Source organism: Dermacentor albipictus, chromosome 3 (assembly GCF_038994185.2).
Source record: "Dermacentor albipictus isolate Rhodes 1998 colony chromosome 3, USDA_Dalb.pri_finalv2, whole genome shotgun sequence".
Lineage (NCBI taxonomy): Eukaryota > Metazoa > Arthropoda > Arachnida > Ixodida > Ixodidae > Dermacentor > Dermacentor albipictus.
The window spans coordinates 89,757,220-89,773,845 of record NC_091823.1 but is presented as its reverse complement, the minus strand read 5'-3'; the positions used below and the strand labels follow the sequence as shown (position 1 = coordinate 89,773,845).

The following is a 16,626-nucleotide window of genomic DNA, read 5'->3' as shown; positions in this document are numbered from 1 at the left end:
CGAAGCAGTGTTGTGCAGAGTTTTTATATTGCGTTTCTCGACGTGAATCTGAACTCAAGCTGGGGGGGGGGGGGAGGAGGGCTGGATCTGGGCGGAGCTTACGCGCCGCTCGACCGTTCGGATACACGCACGTTGGATCGGACGCCGAATCGTACCGTGTGTCCCCTGCTTAAAGCTCGCTCATGGTTCGGCGTTAGTCCCTGTATATTCTTTATAAATAAGGAAGCCTACCTAGGCTGTAACCCAACAATTGGGGCCTAAATGCCTGCCCTCCTCCCAGCTACAGTTTCGTTGGAGCGACAAAGTCTGATTTCGAAGGCCGTGCTTTTGCAAACTGCATGCGACTGAAGCGGTTGCGAATCTTGAAGGCGACATCCGCTTCGTTTTTTTTATATATACAGTACATTTTCTTAAACTGCGTATAAAAAAGTGCATATTTATACAAAGTTAACACTTTTGGACCCAAGGAATTTGTTAAAGTGTCCCTACCGATTGTTGTTAGGAAAAAAACACGTAATTTTCTCATTTACGACCCATTTTTCTAAAAACCGCAGAGTGGCGCCACTGCAGTATTTGTTTGGTCGACATACCACGTTGGCTGTCAGAAATGCACACTGCAGTAAGGCGGTATTTGAGTTATATTTTAGAAGTGCCTAGACAAAATGTGCTCCTTGTCGTGTGCAGTAACCATCGCAAACCCTCCGGACTCGTGTAACGCCGTTAGTTCGCCGTGTGTTTCGTGCGATCTACCAGTGTCGACAGTGAGTGTCTTACTACAGCGCCCCTCCGAGAGCTGCCTTTGTTCTGCCCACGCTCCCGTGAAAAGTCTGGTACTGGAGCTTCGAATCGTAGTGTATGGAAGGCTGTTGGAGGTTGTGCTTTTGTGGAGCTGGAGTTCATCGGAAGTTCTACAGTGCTTGCGCCAGAAAGACGTCGGTGCCTCGGTACCTTTGAGACGAAGGAGCGTTGGCCAAGTCTTTTTGAAAGGTAAGCAAGTTTGGCCCTTGCGCGCATTCTTGAACTTATGATTTACGTAATGAACGTTGTGTACTAGCTAGAGCAAAGCGCTTCCTGATCGTAGGTTGGCCGTCTTGCTGTGCACATTTAGCAAGCAATTTCACGAAGGCTTCCTCTGATATTACAGCGTACTTGCATTCTGCTGTAAAATATATGCTACCCGCCTTGATTGCTATGCCTGAATGGGCACACAATTATGAAAACACTGAAAGTTGCTGTTCGTTCGGTAGTTTTCTGGCAAGAAGTTATTCGTTATATATGCATTCCCGCAAGTACAGTACATGTGTAATGTATCCGTCGATGTATCATGGGCTTCGCGCGTTGGCACACGATTCCTATGTTTGACGCTTAAGCGGATAGAAGCTTGTATGAAGATTTTTGTATGTATACAGTTTGGTTTGGAGGACCACGTCGCGAGAACCTGTGTATTGTTTATGTTATTGAGTGTCTTCGCGTATTTGTCTTCTATGTTGCAAAACCGACATACGCCGATATTACAGTAACGAAGTTTATTTTTAATCGAGACATTTCAGACACCGGCCTTTAAGAAAGACATAGACCAACCAATTCTTACGAACGGGATGCCAGCTCTTGCAATCGTAGGTTATACGGGAGTGCGTAATAAAGTAAGGACTGCGATTTTGTAGCGATACTTACCCCTCGATTCTATACCACTCTTGTCGCCCACCGCAAACGACCGGCTGTTCCAGTACGTAGCACGGGCCGGGGCGGCGGTCAGACCACTAACGAAAAGGAATAGCATCGCTACAAAATCGCGATCTAGCTTTCAGAATGCTTTTCATGTGCTCAATATTTTTGTTTAATCCAATGCGCCACGTTTTACTGCATATATGAGTTTTGTTTTTGATTGTCCTGGTAGCCTGTTGTTGCTGATTTCGTTCCTTCCTGAAACTTCAGTTGTTACAAAATATCAGTGTAACCTCCTTAGATATAACAAAGAGACATTTGTGCAACCAGGCGCAAATTCATGCAGCTGGCTGTGTGAGACTCTTTGCAATTCCACATGACACTGGTAAATCACAAATTCCCAGGTTCACAGCACAATAAATTAAACATTTCTTACTTTTGAAGGCTATGCGGATTCTGGAGGCATCCCTACATCGAGCAGGAACCTGCTGCACTGCTGGAAGCTGGACAGCACGACAATAAAGCACGTGATCTGTGTGCTTTCTCAAAGGTGCGTACAAAACTGGCGCTGCCTTTCGAGTTGTAGGATACATTTGTGTTATATGCAATCATTTTACTGTATTGCCATTTTCAGGATTTCTAGTGGCTGATCACGAATTTTATGTTTTGGTGGAGTGCCCTCAGTTTAATGAATTTACCTAAAGTAGCCTCCTCTGAGTTAAATATAATTGGGCGCTTGAGTAATTATGCCTTATATACTCCATATAGACTATATTAATCTAGCCAAAATGCCTTTTTAAGAACCATGAATTCAGATTTCGTGCCTTGAATAAGGTGCTCTAGAGTGTCTAGAAAAATGTGTTGTACCACCTAAAGACATGGTTTACGCAAAAGTGCCTTAAGCAATGCTTTCGCACAAAAGTTGTATCATCAAGAGTTTCAGAGAAGCCTGTGTGGTCGGTATGAAACATGACAAAGACAGACATAGACCAACCAAATACAACAATAAAAGCAATACATTTTGGCTTCCATATGGAAGCCTTGTTCACAATAAGACTAAAAAAAGTGGAAGTGCATATTTAATTATGTAAGTTTTAGCATAAGATGGGCATGGGTTCCTTGGTTTCAGATAAACGTGTGTCCTGTTGATTGCATCTCCAGGGAATCCGGGTACAGGCATGGCTTCCAATTTCTTTCCTGGCCGATTATGCTAGACACTATCCAGTCACTATTGTGTTTAGTCATTGCTGCATGCTCCACTCCAAGCATTTGATGCCACTCTTTTCTCATCCACATCGTTCTGATGTTGGCGTAGCCATTGCTTAAAGTTGCCCATTGCTCTAATGTAGATAGTATTCATATACACATGTTATGTTTCAAAGGTCAGAATTCATGTCAGTAAAATTTTTGATACGGTTTGTTACTGGGATGGCTACCTCGTTGGTTTAACATGGCTTGTCACTGGGATTGCTCTCTTGTTTGTTTAGCTTCTTGTCGGGTTCTTATGGATTTGATTTTGTGCACAATGAGATGTTACACACACGCCTTGCATACACATGAAAAAAAGCTTTACAGCAGAGATAACATATATGCATGGGCATATATATGTGTCAATAAAATACTCGAGCCTCATTTCTGCCGACAGGAAAAGAAGTTATTTCTCCTCGAGGCCATGACTGCTTGCAATAATGAACCTTCAAGAAACGGTTTTCTTTAATCCGTATTTTTGATATCTAAATGCTTATGTGGCATGTACAAACTGCTTGTATCAATTTCTCATTGGGATGAGGGACCTAAATTTTAAATTTGAGTAATAATTGCAATAAATAACTCATTTCACCTGTCTTCTTATGACTCTAAAATTCTGTGCTTCTACCTTGCCAAACCTTTTATGAAATTAGTTTGATGAGGCCCAATATACAGGGCTTTCTAAATTGAAGGTATCAGTACCTATTAAAAACTGTGCTAAGAAAATGCTGCTTGTGTATGTGGTTTATTCATTTCTCAGACAAAAGCTTTACACCCAAGTGCAGTCAGTAAATCGAAAACAAGTGCGTCTTGTTCAATAGTTCTCGAGCACTTGTGCGTCACTATAGTCGGATACAAATTTAGAAAACAGGGGAGGCCCCGCCCAGATTAATGAAGCGCGACGTCCGATTGCCTCCGCGACTAAAATAATCCCGCTCAAAAAATCGTGCTTAGGAAACGCGCAATTCTCAGTATAAATAAAGACTTTGATGACTGGTTTAGTAGAGCTCTCATGTGCTACAGCACATGACAGATCGCGACAGAAAAATAACCCCATGCCTTCCACAACGCTGCCCGTCGTCTGCTCTTTAGCTTCATTGCAAGTGGCAAAAGTAGAAAGAGCAACTCTGCATGGCATTTGTGCTTGTTTACATGTACACGGCCCATTTACTACTCCTGTTCCGAGCTTCAAATGAATCAGTTGCTACTGAACCAGTACTTATATAAAACAATGCATTTATCGCAACCATTACAAACCCAAGATGCTCAGTGTCAGCGAAAGCACCGTGTTAAAGGTGAGGAGGGAGGTCGCAGCTTCGCATATTTCAGGTGGCAAACTATCGACGCCCTCGCGAAAACGCCCACAAAATGTGGAGAAAAGAAGAAGCAGCACGAAGAAGGACACATGTGCGCTGAGGTCGTGTGCACGATTTCTTTCACCACAACGAGATACCGACGATCGAGATCTCACTAACGAGTTCTCGAAGCGTATATTGTGTTATGTTTGTGCCCTGGGATTTGCCTGACGGAAGGCCAGTGCTATGGTTTGTCGACTGTGGAGGCAGCATTCATCCCCGCATGGTGCCTGCCTGCTTCGGACACGACTACGTGCACGGCGTCCACGACGGAAGCAGCCACCGGATCACGGACTGCTATTCGGCCCCTCCCCGTCCCGGCAGCAATGCAACCCCCCCTTGTCCGGCGGCGCCCACACCACAAACGACTCCCGCTGTGTTTGGGACAGTTTCCAAAGGAGGGCTTTGTTTCGACCCGGTGCCTTGCAGTTGGTTCCCTTTGTCCTATGCGGGCCATAAAACTTGCCCGGCGCACCATTCTGACCGACCGCCAAATCGTCCTGACGCCGCAGCGCGGTTCAAGGAAGCGCCGGCCACTGAGAGCGGCGTTAGGACCCTGGAGGCTGCCCGGACCCTTTCTCTCACGACCTTGTTTCGTCCTTGGGGACTGTCTGGGGGATCTTTGGACGGAGGGGTGTTATTTAAGCAGCTTGCAGCTGCTCTGTTGGTCTCTGTCCTGATAACGACGACAACATGTAAACATTGTATAAAGAATTATTCGCAGAGAAAACTCTCCTCGTTTCTGACTCTGCGTGAAGCGAGGTCCAGATCTCCTGCCAGCCACACATACCTCGGCAAGCGCAACAATGGATCTCCCATCACTGAAGCGGTGTACTGTGTGTCAAGCACAGCAGCCAAGCATTCTCCCGTGACCTCTCAAATAAATAAGCGGTTCATTTGATGACATATTCCTTCTAATGGAAGCCCAATTCTGAAAAAGCAACGTCCTGCACATATCATGCTCAATATAAGCGTTGGCATGGAAACGTGCCGAAATGCCGGAAAATCTGAATGCAAATGCAGTTATTAACTCTGAATAACTATGTGGGGCCCGAAATGCTCATTCGGGCAGCCACTGTCCAGCTTCACACGAAAAAGCAGTAGTCAACGTGAATGAAATTGACAGCCACTCTTAGCAGCCTGCACGCCAAAGCACATTGTGCTTTGTGTGCAGTTGTGCTGCCCCTACTGTTTTTTCCAGCCCGTTGAGATGAATAATGCCAATGTCAGAAGGCCCAAAATACTCTATTGGGCAGCCACTTATGAGCATGACGGGCCCTGTGATGAAATAACAGTCATCAGGGCACGCTTCAAAGGCACCTTTAGCAGTCTGCACGTCAAAGCCCAGTCAAGCCGTCACCACTGTTGGTGAAACGGCAGCAATCAATGCGAGAATGACAGCCACTGTTGGCAGCTTGCATGCAAACACACATTCATGTGGTGGCATTGTTTATTTTGGTTACCTGGCCTAGGCAAGTAATGCGAATAAGAGAACAATTATCAAACATCATTAGCTTAGTTAGGCCCAATATACTCGGTCGGGTAGCTATTAATAGCAGTAGTCGAGGGCACGCTTGAAAGGCACCATTAGCAGTCGGCACATCAAAGCGCAGTCAAGCCGTCGCCACTGTTGGTGAAATGGCAGCAATCAATGTGAGAATTACAGCCACTGTTGGCAGCTTGCATGCAAACACTAATTCATGTGGTGGCATTGTTTATTTTGGTTACCTGGCCCAGGCAAGCAATGCGAATAAGAGAACTATTATCAAACATCATTAGCTTAGTTAGGCCCAATATACCCAGGCGGGTAGCTATTAATAGCAGCAGTCAAGGGCACGCTTGAAAGGCACCATTAGCAGTCTGCACGTCAAATCACAGTCATACCGCAGCCATTGTTGTATTTGTTTATCTGACCGGGCAAGTAATGTAAGCACATGTAAGCCAATGTAAGCACAATTATTCACCCTGAATAGCTCTGCTAGCATTGTGCTAAAAATTGCTGAGTGAAGTTGAATGTGTTTTATTGAGGCAATTATTTAATTTACAAGCCATCGGCATGTCAATCAACGGCCAGGTTCAGACAATGTCATTTGTGAAGTAATAAATGGTGAAAGTTGCAAAAGCTCTCAGTGCACTACTTTGCTGGGCTCCATTCATTGAAAAATGTCTTTGCAACGGCGAATGCGTCAGACAGAAATCACACCCCACTGCACATTGTTATTCGTGCTGAAAATTTTCGCCATCATATGTGATAGGCAGCGAAACCGTTTGTTTACTAAGACTGAATGCATGAAAAATGCAACAGCATAGCAAGGTGTTTCACAATATGCAGCCTTTCATGTGCACTTCTGGCTAGCTGCCACATGCACTGACGCATAAACATGAACAGACGTAAGAGGCAAAGTTACTGTGCAACCCACATGACGCTTTTAAAAAAATGTATCTCTAAACCTTTCTGTTTTGATAGGCGATCAAAATTTGTTTTGAGCAAGTTGGTTAATCACATTGCAGCAACAACACAAGAAACAAGGACAGAAAACGCAGCGAGTAGGCAGATTGAGAAGACGAGGTAGACCAGTGAGAAAGGTTTTAATGAGATGGAAGAGACCAGTCCTGCAGTGTACAGGAGTTAGTGCTTTGAATGAGATTGGCTAATGGAAATGTGTAAGGACTTTGCTGAAAGAAAACTATCAAAAACAAATGCTAATATAAAATGAAAGGACAAATATGAGTAAGTGCAAACACGCATGGAAGCAGGAACGCTGGCAACACAACTTATGCGTGACTGTGCCACAGCACGCATTCTACAGCTTGCGTGCGCGGTGAGCACTGGTGGAAAGAAATCAATCGACGGTGCTATACACAACGCTCGAACACTGCCGTTAGACGCTCGGCTATCTCACTGTTGACAACGATCACTCACGCTAAGTTGACGGCGACAAATCTTTGCATTGGAGGCTTCTTTGTCAAATATTTTCTGTTGAGACGCTCGTAGGTTTGTTTCATGCGCGCACGCTTTTCTAATTTCTCCTCAGAATGGTTTTGCTCCATCACTTTACCCCGTCCGACGAAAAAATGCAGCGACACGGTACACGAACTCACCCGCCGCTGACAGCAGGCACCAGACTTTGGCAAACTTTTCTTGTCCTAACTTCACTCAGGAGCAAAATAAAAAAGACATGAAACAAACAGGCAGGATGTGTGTTTGCAGCAGTCGCCGAGGCATCCTGTTTTCAGGCAAAGCGTAGCGCAGCATCAGCGATGCTCGCTGCAATGTTTCTTCGCCGGATCACGGCTTAGAATAAACGCACGCGGCACAGATGCCACATTGTAAGCTCGCAGTAATATTTCCGGCATGATAGACAATGACAAACAGTTTGGGAATTCACTGTGACGAGGCATTGACACGCACAGCTGACGCGACTTGGCCCAGTTCGAAGCCCGGGCGGCCATCTTCGACGGCGGGCCACCGGCCGTCCGGCGCATGACGTCAGTCCAGAGTGCGCACCCATTAGTGGATGCTCGTGTGCATCCGCCTCGGAGGAGTAAACGCCCCTGTTTTTCTAAAGTTGTATCCGACTATAATCGAGCACATCTTGACCCTTGGCCTAATACTAAATCGGGCTTGAAGCTTTCAGTGTGTGCTAATCGCTAGAACAGCACCAGATTTCATTCTGTGCCAAGGGGTGGAACGCATTTGCTTAGAGCTAGGCAGATGAATGTCTTTCTTTTGCATTGAAGTTCTCAATACTTTCTAGTCTTAGGTGAAAGTAGACAGCTCAGCACAACGCATGTATGGTATACGTAAGGGTACTTTGTTCTTTAAACCGTATCAACAAGAAGCAGCTACTTCCGTTTTTGCAAACCTTACCTTATTTCCTAACCTTTCCTTGATCAAAAGTGTAGAAAATTAATCTGTGCTTGTTCTGTTGTTTCACAGGTAGACATCGGCGACGGTGTATATGGTGAAAAGGGCCTGCTGAAGAGGCTGCGCCTGGATGCTAACAACTCGGGCTTTCCGTTTGCGGGGGGCCTCCTTAAGGCTCCTTTTACAAAAGAAGATGTTGAAGGGAGGCGCTACACATGGATGCGCAGCGATTGTTTGTGAGAGCGTCACTGGCCTGCCTTTTCGCTTTGTTCTGGGTTTTCCACGTTATCTACTCGAAAAAGGCCCACAGGATTTTGACATTTATTGAGCACTGCTTTCTGGATTTTTGCTACACAAAGCCGCAGGTGAAAGCATTGGATTTAGTCAATTTTTACAAGAACTATTGCTAGGCAAAAAAATTTTCAGATGCATATCCTCAAGAAAGTTTCTGTCAAAATTATTTTGCCTAACAAAAGCACTCGTGGGTTCTGTGGCTGACAGGTTGCCCAAGCCATGTAGCACAGTGCTTGCTTTAAAGGGACACGAAGAAGAAAATTTATTTGAGCTTTATTAAATCATTCTTCTACAACACCGAAAAAACAACTCCCACCATGAGAATTGGCTTGATAAGCCAGATAACTTGCAAAAACGAAAACTGGTGTTGCCACCACCACCTTATAGTTCCTGCACCAGCTCGCTGTGATATGGAATTTGACGGTGTCTGTTCGGGTCTAGCTAATGTTCTACTGGCCAATATTGATGAATTCTGTTGTAAAGGTGTCAAAGAATATACTTAGTTGAAGTATGACTCCACACTGATGTGCGGGCACTGCATAAAACTTGAAAAATGAAAGTTAAATCTTCATTTTCTCTTCTAATAATCCTCTTATTGCCACAATGTTCATGAATACAGTTCTGAAAGATTGTTTTATCAGTATAAAATGATTTACTGTTTCACTTTAGTATTTCTGTAATGGACCTTCAGCAACAAAATGTGTGTTAGTATTCCACAGGTATTCTCAGCGGGGGCAAAAGCACCAGCAGCATGCTCAATGATTCTGTACCAACTGATAACTTGAAGGATGTCCTGTGCCACTAGGGTTAGGCCAACGTGGCTCTGTGTTAATCACAAGTGTATTATGCAAAACTTAATGGCCCAGAAATTGGTAATTCAGGAGGGAGTTGAATTAGCAATTTTTTTTTCTTTATCATGGACTTCTCACATTACACTTTGTCACAACGCATTCACTTTAAAGTAACTGGAGAATAAGGTGGTTTGGTATTCAGACATGCCTTCTCTGTGTAAACAGTGTTAGATGAGCAATACAAAGATACACCATAGATGCTGACTGGCAACATGAAGGGGTTTGAGGGCAGCTACAAATATACATCCTTGTAGTCGTACCTATAGCACCATGTTCAATTTGTCACACAAGCATATGGCATCCATCACAACTGCATGCCTAGAAACGGACAAGGGCAACACGCTCAATTCCCTTTTAGTCTATCTAAGAAGCACTACAATTTTTAGGCAACGAAATTGAAATCTGGCTTGTACCCATAAGTACAGTCGCCGACCGTTTATTCGGACCTCACGGGGACTGCGGAAATGTCCGAATAAACAGGTGTCCGAAAAAGCAGATTAAGGGAAAAAAATGAAATCCTTTATTTCCACGCACTTATTCGGGCTCGGCAGTAGGCTTGAAGAAATCGTGAATGCGCCGTTGCACGCTGTTCCGTTTACGCGCAGTCACACAAGCCTGAATCTCGGAGAGGGTCGTACGGTCACTATAGGCGGCTGAAAGCACAGTCACTGCTTGTACACGCTCCGCAGGCGACGGCAGCGTAGCACATGGTGCGTCAACTTCCGACTCGGTCATCGTCCGGCGGTGCAGCAGAAACCTGACGAATGATATAGCCGTCGTCGAGTTCTGCGCATGTCAGTACAGCAGTGTTGGCACCTGTGAAACTGTCAATGAGACGGTGTCCGGAATCGCAATGCAACCACTGCGCAAGTCTCGGCAGAACATTTTCCGCGTCGGTAGGGAGCACATCGGAAGGCGACAAATCTTTTAGGCCTCCCGGCACCCGCTTGCCGGCATTCCGCAGCGCAGTCTGCGCGGGCACTGTCGGCGCCATTGGAGACTTGACGCGATGTTTCCGTATGCCGCGTTAATCACCGAAACCTCGACACAGCACGCAAAGCAAACACCACCGCGCCTACACCAGTCACACAAACGAAAAAACGCGGCCTGCTCGCAGCATCGCGCGCGAAGAAACAAACAGCTGCTGGATTGTCTTGACATGGCTTACTAAGCTGAAACCGGAACTGCTGCAGAGCCACTCTATCGAACTAGGCAGAAACGATGATGATGAGCGGGAATTTCCAGTAGCGCCACTTCGTGGGGCACCAAGGAAGCTACGTTCAAAACAAAAATGGCGTTCAGCCAGTCGAACCATGTACCGGGTTGAGTCGGTGCATGGTGCTCTCGACCGAGTTGGGTCAAAGAGTGTCCGAAAAATCAGACGAGAGGTTGCGAGGTGTCCGAACTTTCGGCAGTTGTTATACATTATGGTCTATGGGGAGAATGGCGGTGCCGCGAAGCTGACCGAATAATCGGGCATGTCCGAATTTTTGGAGTCCGGAAAATCGGTCGGCGACTGTACTGCAATACAGTTGTGCAACGTGTTCCTCTTGTGTGGAAAACGGGCTGCATATGTTTTCTTTGAGCACAAGGGGGAGTGGTATCAGTTAGAGCCCCTCCATCCACGTGCCACTGCCGCTTTCTTAAGTAGCGACAACCTTTGTTGTGCGCCGCCTTTTCCCCTCACACCAAATCCGGTTCCAGCATTTACAGTTTAAAAGTTTCCGGTTCCGGCGTTACCGCTTCCTGAAGTTGTGCTGCGGGAATTTCCGCTTTGACTGCCGATGGTGAGACGCCCACGCGTGCTTAGCAGAGCTGTGGGAGTCACCATGAGAAGAATGCAAAGGCGACAAGCTGTTGTATTCCGCTGAAGTAGTAATTCGTGGTCGCTGTTTTCTAAATGCACGAAAAACGGCAGTGGTCTCCGAGCGCCCAGGCACTACATTCCACTGTACGTTGTCTCTCGTGGCACAACCCGTCGCAGGTTGACGCGAAACAGCGAACACGATCAGATCGCTGATTGCAATAGGCGGTGGTACTTGGATGGAATCGCATTCACAGTTTAAACCGCAGCTGGTGCAATTAAAGCCTCTCCATCGACGCGAAAGTAAACAACGTTAAGAAAAACATAGCGTTACTTCCACTCGGAACAGGAAGCTGCAGCTACGGAAATTCCGCTTGACACCGGAAGCTAAGGGGGTGAGTGGCAGAGGAGCGTGGAGGAAGAGGGTAGGTTGGCGGTACTTAACCTGGTCAGAGGAAACGTGTATGGAGGGGCTTTAGTATCAGTTAATGGCTGTTTTCACATATATGTTTTGTCGTGTGTATTAGCAATCACCATTTTCCTTATCTGAGTGAGGTCATTTTTTAGAAAGTTTGAAAGTTTATAGAACATGTTGCTCATGGTTGTTGCAGTTTTCTTCCTAACTATCCATTCATTGCACTGTGCACCCATGTCTTGGGCAACTAGCTGTTTGAAGGTCAGTATGCTATCGATGGGTCTAATGGTAATCTCTAGTGCCCTCTCATTTGCTTGTTGCAATACTGAAGAGTTTTGTATATTGTGTCACTTGTTTATTTTCACTGTACTTTAGTTTCACTACATCTTGAATGTGTTGTGATAGTTTTTCTTTTGCAATGAAAGATATGGTGGACAGTTGCCAACACTAATGTGATACGTGAGAAAATGTTCCAAAAGCCAGGGGAGCTCATGCTTCAAAGTGTTGTTTTCACTGGCTTTACTCAAGAGAGAGAGAGAAACAACTTTATTTTGCCACTGCAGGGTAGGAAGTTAGGGCAGGTAGGCCTAGTGTGGCTCCCAGGTGGGGGCGACGTCTTGGGCCCACGAAACGAGTGCGAGTTGCGTTTTCTTGTCTTGCCTTGTCAGCAGCTGGTTCCAACCCTCTTCGGAGGGAACTGGCAGTAATGATCGTGGGGGAGGGTTACCCTCGCATCCCCAGAGAATGTGTGCCCGAGTGGCGAACACTCCATGGTCGCACTTAGTGCAGACGGGGTCATAATCCCCTCCAGTGATTAAATAAAGTCTAGAATGACTGAGTATTGAATCGGTCTGCAGTCTGCGAAGCATGGTGGCTTGCGCTCGTTCGAGGTCGGGGTGGGGAGGCGGGTACACGCGTCTCGTCTCCTTATAGAAGTTTGTAATTTCAGCGTAGGATTTGGGGGCCTCTGCGAGCGCATCTGGGTTCGAGGGGCCGGCCGCCCGGTTAGTTAGGCCTCGGGCTAAACGGTCGACCCCTTCGTTCCCAGAGTTCCCCGCGTGAGCAGGTACCCACACTAAGCTTATAGTTCTGTCGAGAGTGCAACCGCGGAGGATGTGTGCGGCGGGGAGACAGAGTGAGTTTTTTGAGAAATTTTGGATGGCTTGTTTAGAGTCACTGAGAACCGTGCTTGTGCGGGGATCCGCGATGGCTAGCGCGATCGCAACCTCTTCGGCAGCGGTGGAGGAGTGTGTGCGCACTGTAGCGGCACTGATGAGAGTGGTGGTTGGCGTCGCTACGCAGGCTACGTATGTGTTACAGTCGCATTTCGCCGCGTCCACGTACATGGCATGTTCGTCGGCGGAGTAGGTGACGTCTAAGGCTTGTGCCTTCAGTTGGCGGCGCCTATCGTGACGGCCGGGTAGCATGTTCTTGGCCATGGGTCTGATGACTAGCCGACTGAAGACTCCAGTCGGGAGGGGAGCAGTGGGGTGGATGTCACCTGTAGGGTTGATATTAAGACGATTAAGAATGTAACGACCGTGTTCGGCGCGAGAAAGACGGTGTACCTGTGCAGTCTTGTGTGCCTCTATCAGCTCTGTGAGGGTGTTGTATACTCCAAGCTGAAGGAGACGCTGTGTGCTGGCGGACTGGGGCAGTCCCATTGCCGCCTTGTACGCCGAGCGGATGATGCTATTTACTGCCTCTTCGTCTTTGCGGCGGAGGTGGTAATAAGGGTATGTGTAGACAATCCTACTAATGAGGTAGGCTTGTGTGAGGCGGCAGAGGTCGGTCTCCCGCATTCCCCTGCGGCGAGTGGCAATGCGGCGGATTAGGCCGTTGATTCGGTGGGCTGTGGTTCGGAGGCGTTGGATGGCTTCCGAGTTCTGCGTGTTGTTCTGAACCAGCATGCCTAACACGCGGATGGTCTGTACGGGGTCTATGGGGTGGGTGGCAATGTGAAGCGTGATTGGCTCTTGAGGGTCGGGGACGGGTCGGCGAACACGTCTGTCTCGTATAACTAACAGTTCAGACTTGGTGGGCGAACAAACGAGACCGTTTGCCTGTACGTAAGTGTGGACGGTGTCGATTGCCTGTTGAAGTGAATCTTGTATCTCCCCGTCCGAGCCAGTGTTTGTCCAGAGGGTAATATCGTCGGCGTATATTGAGTGCTTAATGTGGTGTATGGTGTCGAGAAGTGTGGGAAGGCCCCGCATAGTAATGTTGAATAGGAACGGGGACAAAACAGCTCCCTGTGGTGTTCCCCGGGTGCCCATGGTGACTTTGTCACTGCAGAGGTCTCCAATGTGGAGTTCAGCAGTGCGGTTGTAAAGAAAGTTGGCAATGTAGTTGTAGGTGCGAGTGCCTACATTCATCTGTGAGAGGTTGGTCAGTATAGAAGCGTGCGACACGTTGTCGAACGCTTTACTGACGTCGAGGCCGAGAATGGTGCGTGTCGCCCGGATGGGACCCGGGTCGAGTATGTCGTGTTGTATCTGCCACATGATATCTTGGGCAGAGAGTCCAGCCCGGAACCCAAACATCGTGGGGGGGAGGAGATTCTCCTTGTCTGCGTGAGTGTGGAGTCTGTTCAGAACTACGTGCTCCATAACCTTCCCCAGGCAAGACGTGAGCGAGATGGGCCGCAGGTTGCCCATATCGAGTCGTTTGCCTGGTTTGGGTATGAAGATTACCTTGGCATGCTTCCAGGAGTCTGGAAGGCGACCTTCATGCCAGTGGTGGTTGAAAAGGTCCGCAAGTGCTGCGACCGACTGGTCGTCCAGGTTGCGGAGCATTTTGTTGGTAATATGGTCATCGCCGGCGGCCGCAGTGGTCTTGATGCGGTTGAGAGCGGCGCGGACTTCCGACGCCGTGATGTCTCTGTCCATGTCTGGGTTCTGGGAGCCTTTGTAATTTAAGGGGGTGGGAATGTCGGTGGAGGTGTTTATGTATTTGTCTTTCAAGGTAGCGAGGAGTTCCTGGTTCGTGCCTGGAAACGCGTGTATGACGCGGTTGAGATTCTTTTGTGATGCTGACTTGGTGTGGGTCGGATCAAGCAAGTGCTTGAGCAGAAACCATGTGTTCTTGCATCCCAACTGCCCATCGAGTCGGTCGCAAGTCTGATACCACTGTTCCTGACTAAGTTTGGTGGAGTAGGCTTCGATCTCTCGTTCTAGGCGAGCGAGGCGAAGCTTGAGAGGGCGGTTGTGTTTGCGTCGGAGCCAGCGAGCGTGGAGGCTGCGCTGGGCCTCCCACATATGCATGAGTTTAGCATCTGGGGTGGGGCCACCCTCCTCCTGGGTGACTGTGGAGGTGGCGTTGGCTGCGTCGCGGAGCAGAGTATCTGTCCATGTGTTGAGGTCGTCTATGGGGCTTTGCGGACGCTGAGTTCGTACGTACCGGAAAGCATCCCAGTTGGTGTGTTTGAATGTGCGGCGAGGGCCCTTGCTGTGTGTGGCTGTGAACGTAGTGCTGAGAACATAGTGATCGCTACCTATGTTCATACCGAGATTGTCCCAGCGCGCATCTGGGATGTTGCGGGCGAAAGTGAGGTCGGGGCAGCTGTCTTTCGTGATGCTGTTACCGATACGGGTGGGCCGTTCGGGGTCGAGGAGGAGCGTCAGAGCCAGTGTCTGGGCAGTGTCCCAAACCTTGGCTCCTTTACGACCGCAGGCTCTGCTGGGGTAGCCCCACTCGGCGTGTGGTGCGTTAAAGTCACCCACTATAAGTAGCATCTCGTTCCGCGCGATCGCACACGCCTTGCGGAGGAGAGTGGCTACATTAGTGCTCTTGTCACTTGGGGGGCTGTACACGTTTAAGATGTTGAGTGGGGATTCGGTTCGGCTGTTTGGAAGGACCTGCACGAAAGTGTGTGGGACTTCGGGGTAGTCAAGATCGAGTTGATTGGCGGTGAGGTTGCGGTGTACAAGGATGGCGGTGCTCGGGCGGAGATCCGGCGCCACCGATTGGTTGTAAGCAGTATAGCTGGCTAGTTTTGTGTCGGTGTATGTTTCCTGGAGGGCTATAATGTGGGGTGTAAATGGCTGGGCCTGCAGGGTATACTCCAAGGCTCTCCGCTTTGCCTTGAAGCCCCTGCAGTTCCACTGCCATACTGTGATGGGCGCGCTAGCCATCGCGTTTCCTGTAGGGTTCGGGACGCTGCGGAAACGCTACGTCGGTTTTGATAATACCGCCAGCAGACGCACGCGCGGCTGCACTCTCGGTAGAGGGAAGCGCACCAGGCGACTGAGTGGGCTTTGATGTCGTGAGGGCGTCAGTTTGCGGAGGGCCCGCGAGGTGGTCGAGGCGTGCGGTTAGGGTTTGAATATTGGTTGCCATTTTAGTGCAGCCTTCAATGAGCTGGTCGATAGTGGGGGTCAGCCGTTTTAGGACGTCCTCTATTTTAGATAAGCGGGCGTCAAAAGTTTCGAATTTTGCGTCAAGGTCAGAGGTAGAGGAGGGGGGAGGTGCCTTGCGCTTATTGCACTTGGGCTGGTCGGTGTCCATGTTGGGGTCATTGGTGGAGTCGGAGGTGGGAGCGCGAGCCACCTGCTGCGGCCGCGGTTGTGGGTGCGCCTGTGCAGACTCAAGGCTATGAATTTTAGCATTTGCCTGTGCTAACTGTAGCTGTAGTTGCTTAACCATTTCTGCCAGTTCCCTTACCTGGGGGTCGGGCAGTTGGCTTGTGGCTGGTGGAGGGCTCTTCCACGCGACCTGTTTGGTGGACTTGGTATCCGGCCCGACCTGGGAGGTTGCCCGGGAGTCCCGAGAGCGCGATGGGGAGCGGCTAGGGCTGTTGTGACTGGAGCCGCTGCTTCGCAGTGGTGGGAAAGCGTCATTTCCTGGGGGTCGTTGTTGGCGGTCGCGGCTCCGAGAGCGAGACTGATGGCCACGTGACAAGGTGCCGGGGTCAGTTTCAGTGTCCGTGGAGGATTTGGAAGATTTAGCTCGGCTGGTTGGCACGAAACGGTATTTACAGCTTCTACTGCCGGTGGGATGTGGGCCTTTGCATACGATGCACGTGGCTTGACAAGTGGGTGGTTGGCCGACTGGTTGAGGTTCGTGGGCCACACCGCAGCGGCGGCAAATGGGTTGGCGCGGTTGTGGGCACACATCTGTTCTGTGAC

At 48.7% G+C, this 16,626-nt stretch overlaps 1 protein-coding gene and 1 long non-coding RNA gene across 3 annotated transcripts in view; one reads left to right on the top strand and one right to left on the bottom strand.

Annotated features, from left to right (window-relative positions):
• Positions 1-16,626, bottom strand: part of LOC139057471 (transcription factor Sox-5-like) — an 884,741-nt gene that overhangs the window by 553,496 nt on the left and 314,619 nt on the right. The window lies entirely within an intron of this gene.
• Positions 587-8,287, top strand: LOC139057470 (uncharacterized). The gene is made up of 3 exons (XR_011512810.1): positions 587-987; positions 2,110-2,215; positions 8,209-8,287. It is a non-coding gene; the product is annotated as an uncharacterized lncRNA (long non-coding RNA).